We start from the raw sequence: 8692 nt of genomic DNA, 5'->3' as shown, positions 1-8692 counted from the left end.
CATTTTGCGCGTGTGTGAACATGCAACACACTCGTCATGCTTTGCAGTGGACTTCCATGTCTGTATATTACATTTTAGGTGTCTTTAAGTGTCTACTGTTTACATTCCAGGGATACAAACACATGTAAACACAAGCACATGGTGGGATTATGCTGCACATGGTTATGTTTAGGCAGCAAAAGCACATGGCAACCAATACCAGGACGTCAGCAAACACACATGCTGCCATGGATGGTTAAGATTAGGGGAAGGAGGCACATAGTAAGGTGTAAAAGAAAAAAATCACATTCAGATACAAAGCAAACACCGGACTCCTACATGTACGTCCAGGGTTTGTTGGGGTCACCCACAGCCTCTCATGAGGGCTGTATAGGTGCCCTCTTTTGCTTCTTGCATTATGTTGTTACCCGCAGCATTTAAACCTGATGTTGTCCTGCCGTGTTTCATGCAGACACAACAGGTTACTTCCAGCCGCATTCTCACACCGCTGTGCTCTCATGGTAGGGGAAGGTGGCATTTGGCAAAAGATCGTGATGCTGTTAAAGTGGCTGGATTTTACAAGGTCAGAATGAGAACGGGCCGGATCATGCATCCACACTTGTGCACTTGTTCCTACAAATGAAAACATTTAAGTAGCAGAGGACTTTTAGTTTGACAAAATTAAAGAGAATCTTATTATAACTTAATGCAAAATAAGTCACAAATTGGTGCATAAAAGAATCACCAGGATGCAGGAAATTAAGTGTTTGGTGTTTAAAAATGTATGTTGGAGGAGTCCAAGCACACACAGTGTGATATCTGCTCCCCATGTGGTAACATGCGGGTCTAAAATATGAAGCCAACGGAGAGGTTTAGAGGTTAAAAACAGTTTTGGTCTCTAGAGCTAATTTCGACGTTCTTAACAACTGCAAGGAGGGAGGGATTTTTATATAACTCGCCTGTCTACATTTCATCAAGGAATAACCTAATTTATGCCTAATTAAGGAAAGGGTCGCTATGAGCAACAGGCTGTCTGCAATTCGTCACTACAGTCATGTCCAGCCCTCACCCCTCCACAGCTCCATCCTGTTGTCCAAACATGTTCAAAATCTAAGATGGGGATGGCCAAAATGCCAAACTCAGGCTTCAGAACAGCAGTCCACAAACCAATAGCTGACAGGTCAGGGATGCTATGTTCATTATTTTATACAATCCATGGCTGATTATACAATCATAAGCATCCTCCCTATCGATGTGTATCTACTATATTCTATTTTCAGAGCAGGTAGGCTGAATTTTCACTGATATTAAACAACGCAGGTGAAGCATAGACTGCAGAAACAATGAACACATCAACCATGTCATCACCCATGAGTTTGTGGCCTCTCTTTTTCAAGTCTCAAGTTTGGCATTTTGGCAGTTGCCATCTTGGATTTTATTTTATTATTTTAAATAGTGCAAAAGTTCCAAGAGCTCAATACTGCATTTTAAAACTACTTGTTTTGACCCACAAACAGTCCAAAACCAAAAGATATTTAATTATCATGGCATAAATGCTAAATGACTAATGCAATAGTTGGAGAAATAGGAACCAGGCAAAGAATCACTTTTGCCTGGTTAACGATTTCAACGATTTAATACTTACTAATTTCTCATTGATTGATTTTTATAGATTGACTAATTAAATACTGTACCACTCATTTCAGCACTAGCCTTGTCACGCTACATTTCAGGGGTGATTTGGTGCTTGGAAGGAGGCTGCAGCGTTTCTGGCCCAGTGATGATGCTGTAATAAAAGCAGCTGGAGCTATGGCTACAGGCTCCTCTCCATCATGCTAATAATTAAACCACACTGCAAGCAAGTGTATTTCCAGACCAGCTATCTTTTTTCATTTCAGTGATATTGTTAACACCCCACCTGTGGGCGGCTCTATTAGCTGAACAACACTCCACAACTGACCCCCAAACATCACATAAGACACTTTTAACCCTCAAGGACTGTTTGGCACATTTTACGCACTTTTCATTCTTTTTTGATAATTTTGGCTGTGTTCATGCACGTGGCATATATTTTGGCAGAAGTGTGTATTTTTGTTTAATCTTGGAATTTCCAGCTCAGCTCCTACAATCAGTCTAAAATACACTGTGGAAACAAGCAAAAATGCTCCATTTAAACCCATTCAGACTGCAATTTTTGATCCCACAGCCATCAAAGTATAAAAACATGCACTGGATTATTTCTGGGCGTCATTCTGAGCTTTTGCCTATTTTCCTGCTGATGATGTCATTTTTTAAGATATTTGGCAGATGGAGAAAATACATGCTATTTCCTGTCACAATTAACTGTCACAATCCATGTTGCTGCAAATCATAGACATATTCCAGGCCGTGATAATCAAAAAAATAAAAAAATAAAAATATAAATGTACTCACCATGTAGCACAGTGAAAATAATTCATTTTCAATTTCATTTGTGTTGTTTTTTCTCATCTAAAAACATAATGGCATAATGAAAAAAATCTGGCATTAAAACGGGCTAAAATTCTGAATATTAATGAATATTTGATATTTATGATTGATGATATTTAAGAACTTTTGTTGGTTTAAAAAAATAACTCAATAAAAGTAGAAAATAATATAAATGCATACGATTTTTTGTAGCCTGATTTTGAAAAGCACATTTTGTGTGCAGAGCGATATGAATGTGAGTGTTTGACACTGCACAAAAAAAACCCCCAATAATGTATAAAAATCAGTGTTGCTGCTAATCATTGACATATCCCAGACTGTGATAATCAGAAAAAAATAATAATCTACTTAGTAAGTAGTATATTGAAAATATTACATTTTTGTGTTGTTGTTTTTTACCTTAAAAAAACATAGTGGCATTATGTCTGGCATTTATAAGGTTACAATTCTGAAAATGAATGAATATTTGATATTTATGATAAGGACTGATGTTGGTTAAAATAATTAACTCAATTAAAAGTAGAAAATCAAATCAATGTGTAATATTTTTTAAAATATTTTTAAATAATGACAATAATTAATAAAATAATAACAATAAAAAATATTTTAAAAATTTTTTAGTGGTATATAGAAAATAATCAATTTTTGTGGGGGTTTTTTTGCCTGTAAATATAGTGGCATCATGACAAAAACCTGGCATTTAAAGGGTTTAAATTCTGAGAATTAATGAATATTTGATATTAAGATTAGTACTGATGTTGGTTTAAAACAATTATGTCATTGAAAGTAGAAAATCATATCAACTTCTGATATTATTTGATACTATTTTAAAAGTGCATTTTGTGTACAGAGCGATACAGAGCCCTGAAGGTTAAAACAATCAAATCCATGGGATTTATCAACAACAACATGCAAAAAGCGTCTGGGAGCCTCTGTCCTCTGCAGGAGCAGGAGCTCTAACGCAGCTGCTTTCCAGACCAGCTGCACCTCGTTAGGTGATGCAGCACACCTGCATCACCTAACGAGCAGCTGCAGGAGAGAAAAAGGGCCAACAGCACCGAACAAAACACAGATATCTTAACACGGCATAATGAGACTGAATAATAAATTCAGATTATCATTTTTGTGCTGCAGATATTAAAGATACACAGTCGCAGCTACACAGTTATTATTGCAGGAGTTTGCTTGAGGCTGTTAAATGTACCAGATGGTTGGCTTCACTGTAACACAACTATTCACAGAGTGCCAGACAAGAGAAACACACAGAAAACGGTGCTAATTTGACTTGCAAATAAATACGTCAGTGTGACTGCCGACACTTGCTGACACTTGTCATATTGTTTCATCCTGCAGAAAACAAATGAGAAGATTTTTCTGCAAAAACACGTTTTTCACTTTTCAGTGTCTGCTGAAGTCACGTGTGAACATAACAAAGCACGCAGGTTCAATTTTGTTCCTAATAAGCTGAGTTTAAAATTAGGAGCAGCAGTTTAGCATTGTTGCCATCTGAGAGCTCCATCTGAGTCGTGTGGTCAAAATTCAACCGTGGACAATGTCTCCACCATGTGGTTAAAAGGAGGATAACAGGTGAGACTTTGGTCTTGAAACTAGAGCAAATTGGCTTATAAAAATATAGGAAGACAGCAATAGTAAAAAAAAAAACAAAAAAAAACGGGGAAGTGCTTAAAAATTTTAATAGCTTGATAACATAATTTGAAATATAGAATTATTATAATTATGAGTAAAGTTTTTCACCATTTTTGTCTTTTTTCCCTGGACATTTTTTTCAGGTTTAAAAAAAAATCTAAATATACTGATTTCTTAAAATGAATAGAACATTTATTGCTAAGTCTCTCATTGCCCTTTTTCCATTTTTTTCTTTAAGAAATCAAGCTAATTTGTCTAGAATTTAAGGTTTAAATACTTGTGAAGGGTATCTGAAAGTAGCACAAGGAAAGTGATATCTCTCCAGGTTTCAAAGGGTTAATTGTGCTATCCCTAGGCCGATATAAAACCTTCAACCACAACAAGGAACAACTGGCAACTCTGATGTGGTTAAAGGGTTCGCCTAAGCCTGCAAGTATGCATACATACACATGAAAACCTCATCTTACACACACAGAGACACACACTGATGTACTCATTTGCGTAATTAACGGAATAAAAACATTTGGAGGATCTCCAGACTTCGGCCTGAAGGCCAAACTTTGAGCACGCTGCAGCTTTCGGAGGGATTTGGGGCAAATTCTATCATGTTGATGTAATTACATTACATGAGTCACTGTGACCGCGGGCAATAAAGCGCTAATGTTTTCCTAAATGCCAATTTTCCTCAGACAAGTTAATTTCACCTCTCTGCGTGCTGTTAAGTCCTTTGCTCCCTCCATGCACACACACTGCTCAACTCAAAGTCAATTCACAAGTCGGATAACTTCAATATGAAAGTTAATCATGATTTTCTGAGTGTATTTGAGGAAATCTTTTCTGTGGAAATGCTTAGGGAGATGTAAGATGTTTTGCAACACATCCTGCAATATATGAAGAAACGTCACATGCTTCCCTGCAGTCAGTGGTCAGTTAAAAAGTCACTCTATATTATACATTTGCATAATCAATTAACTCCAAAAAGACCTGAAGGATTTGTTCAAAAGCTACCAGAAATGATTCAGATTGTTTGGACTGTGAAGATGAAATTGTTGTGAAGGGTTTTGAGAACAGGAAAAAAGACCCAGGGCTGAATATTGTCCAATATGTGCTATTCATTTGAATAACATTTTTCTCTTCCTGCTTATGTTACCATGACCTTCACTCCTATCTGCAAAGCTGTAGTTGGCAACTTTTAACCCTTTGAGACCTGGACAAATTGGCTTGATCTCTGCCAAAAACATGGGAGGATGTAATAAGCAACAGATCAAGAAATGACCCAAAAATAGCTTTGCTCAAAAGATTTAAGTAAAAAGTTATTTCTTTCTATCTATCTATCTATCTATCTATCTATCTGTATGTCTGTATGTCTGTCTGTCTGTTATATATATATATATATATAATATATATATATATATATATATATATATATATATATATATTATATATAATACATATAATTATCTACAGATGAGGGACAATGCTGCCATCTTGTGTTATTATTGAAATGTAAAAAAAAAAAAAAAAAAACTTACAACAAAATTACCTTGAAAATAAGCAAAAAATAAAAATAAACAAGAAACTGACCTGAAATGAATGTAGAAAATAAAAGAATACACTTTTTTTTTCTTGGTAATAGAATTTTGATATATAATCTTGATGATTATAAATATTTTGTCTGTTTCCCAAGTTTTGATAATTTTCTAAAGATTATTTATATAATTCCCCCCATTTTTCAAAAAGCTAATTTTCAAGTCATTTTCTTTGTCACCTTTTACTATTTTTTTGCAGTTTGTAAGACATTTCTTGATAACTTGTAATCCACATTTTTTTTTGAAGATTTCATACATGTCAGTTACATACAGTTTCCCAGTATCATTAAAATACCACACATTAAATAAGATTAAGTTGATCTTGTAGTTTTATTATTACAGAAAAATAAGACATTTCCATGTATATCCTATCAGGATATGACACAAACCAAATATTTTATTTTATTTTATTTTATTTTTTAAGTAATTGTGTAAATCGAACATTTTGTCCTGATATATGATGAAGATTCTTTGGACAACAATATATTTGCTGGTATCACAAAGTCTGCCATGATCCAACTTTGATTCAGTTAGATTCACATGATTGATGTCACTTGTGATCGATATCAGTAAATATTCAGGGCTGCCAGCACTGTTTGAATGTTTCGGAAGAAGGCATGTTTGGATGGAAATATACTGCAGAAATCCATCTTAAAGATGGCGACATGTATTAGTGTTTCGAATCGATAATCTTGGATCAATGCTCGTTGAATTAATACATTGATTTAGTGTCATTTACCCCAATGATTTACCCAATTATTCAGTCAACACATGTAGGACTAAATTTTTGTGGTATAACAGGGTTCCTGCAGCTTAAGGTAAGGTACATTTAAGACTTTAACAATTTTTTCAAAAGCTGACTTTTAAAAAAAAATAGATGTTGAAAAAGGAATCTTTTTTTATTCTTTACTTGAAGAACACATGAAAAACAATGAACATATTATATTATCATGAAAGTATCTAATTAGTTTACCAAAAGAAGTGAGATATATCTGGCATTTCTGGCTGCTTGTTTGGGGGCAATTTTGTGTTTCTAAGTCTGCATGTGAAATTCCACTATTTGAATTCTCATCTTGATAAGAAAAAAGGTCTTCAATTATTTAACAACAAAAAAAAAAATGTTAAAAAAATTTTGGGATTTTTAAAAAACCCTCAAACGAAAAAAAAAAAAAAAAAACAATTCTTAAAATCCTAATTCCGATGACGGAGCATTTTTGATTTTGATTTTTGAAAGATTAATATAAGTTCATTTAATACCAATTAAGGCCTTACTTTTAGATTAATGAATTCAATGCTTTTTAAGACTTTTTACTGATCCAGGAGAACCCTGTATAAATATACACCCTGTTGCTGTGCTTCCTCTCTGTTATCAGACATAATCAGTGAGTTTGAGTGTCTTCTTTTATAGATCTGATCATAGCACTGGCACTGTTCCTGAGATCAAAACTGAATATATTAGAAAACGCTGAAGCTCTCACTACAGTATGCTTTTGAAAGGTTTTCTTTTTAATTAATTAAATAATTCAGTCCCACTCATCATGTGCTGACATGGTGAGACACTGACTTTTTTTAGATATGACTTGACTTGCTTCAGGAATCTGCTTGAATTCAGTTTCATCACCTTGACACCAACACTCCCATCCTCACATCATTTAATATGAAACACACTCGTATCTGTGTACAAATCTCAAAATTTCTGCTTTCATTGAGTTCATTTTTTAACCAACCTCAGTCCTAATCATAAATATCCAATATTCATTACTTTTCAGACTGTTATTAGTTTTGATTATCACAGCATAGTATATGTAAATTACTTGCAGCAACATTGATTCTTATACATTATTTTTGTGCAGCGTCAAATACTCACACACAAAATGCACTTTTTCAAAATCAGGCTATAAAAAATATTACACCTTAATATAATTTTCTACTGTCTTTGAGTTTATTTCTTAACAAACATCAGTCCTAATCATAAATATCAAGTATTCCTTAATTTTCTCAATTTTAACTCTTTAAAAGGGTTTTTGTCATGATGCCTCTACGTCTTAAGATGAGAAGATTTTTACTGCTTTGTAGCAACATTGATTGTAACAGTGCATCAAGTGGAAAAAGCATGTATTTTATCCATATGCCAAATATGATAAAAAAAAAATAACAGCAGCGTGTGGAAAATAGTAAAAATGACAAATTCCAAGGCAAAAGCCCAGAATGACGCCCAGAAATAATACAATGCATTTTTTATGCTTTGATGGCTGTGGGATCAGAAACTGCAGTTTGAATGGCTTTTCAGTGGACCATTTTTATGCACTAAACAGTCTGAATGTAACAATTTTGTTTCCACAGTGTATTGTAGACTTATTGTAGGAGTTGAGCTGGAAATTCAAAGATGAAACAAAAATACACATCCTGCCAAAATGTATGCCATATGCATAAACACGGCCAAAATAATCACAGAAAATGGGGAATGCAAAGCACATAAAAATGTGCCAAAGAATCCCCAGGCATTAATCACTCTGAATAAATCCAGACACATCACAGCTGTTGTTTACAATTTTATTATTGTTATTGTTTTCTGGTTGTCAGATAAAAGCAGATAGAGAGGAGCAGAATAATCAGAAACAGCGTGCAGCTTTGGGGTTCCTGTCCAAAGCCGGACGTGAGAACTGTCTGAGGTGAGTATACGTTAACAATACTGGGCAAACCCCACCGTCGGAAATGCTACATAACACTGTCCATATCATCAACAGTCACAAGAACGGCTGCTGTCACTGAAACGACAGTTAGCCTGTCACACATTCAGGACACAGAGATATTCTGAGGTAAGCTAGAGGTGGCTAGTGTTGTACTGAGCAAATAAACATCTATGTACTGCAGATCTATAGAGTTGTGACTGTCGTATCCTGTTCCTTGGAGCACAGGGGCTCATCTCTACCTTGGCATAGCTTTGGCATTAGGAGGTAACATGGTAGCGGCCTGTCGGGGGCCAAATACAAGCTTCTTTGTCCATT

This window comes from Plectropomus leopardus, chromosome 18 (genome assembly GCF_008729295.1).
Source record: "Plectropomus leopardus isolate mb chromosome 18, YSFRI_Pleo_2.0, whole genome shotgun sequence".
Taxonomy (NCBI): Eukaryota; Metazoa; Chordata; class Actinopteri; order Perciformes; family Serranidae; genus Plectropomus; species Plectropomus leopardus.
This window is presented reverse-complemented; position numbering follows the sequence as displayed.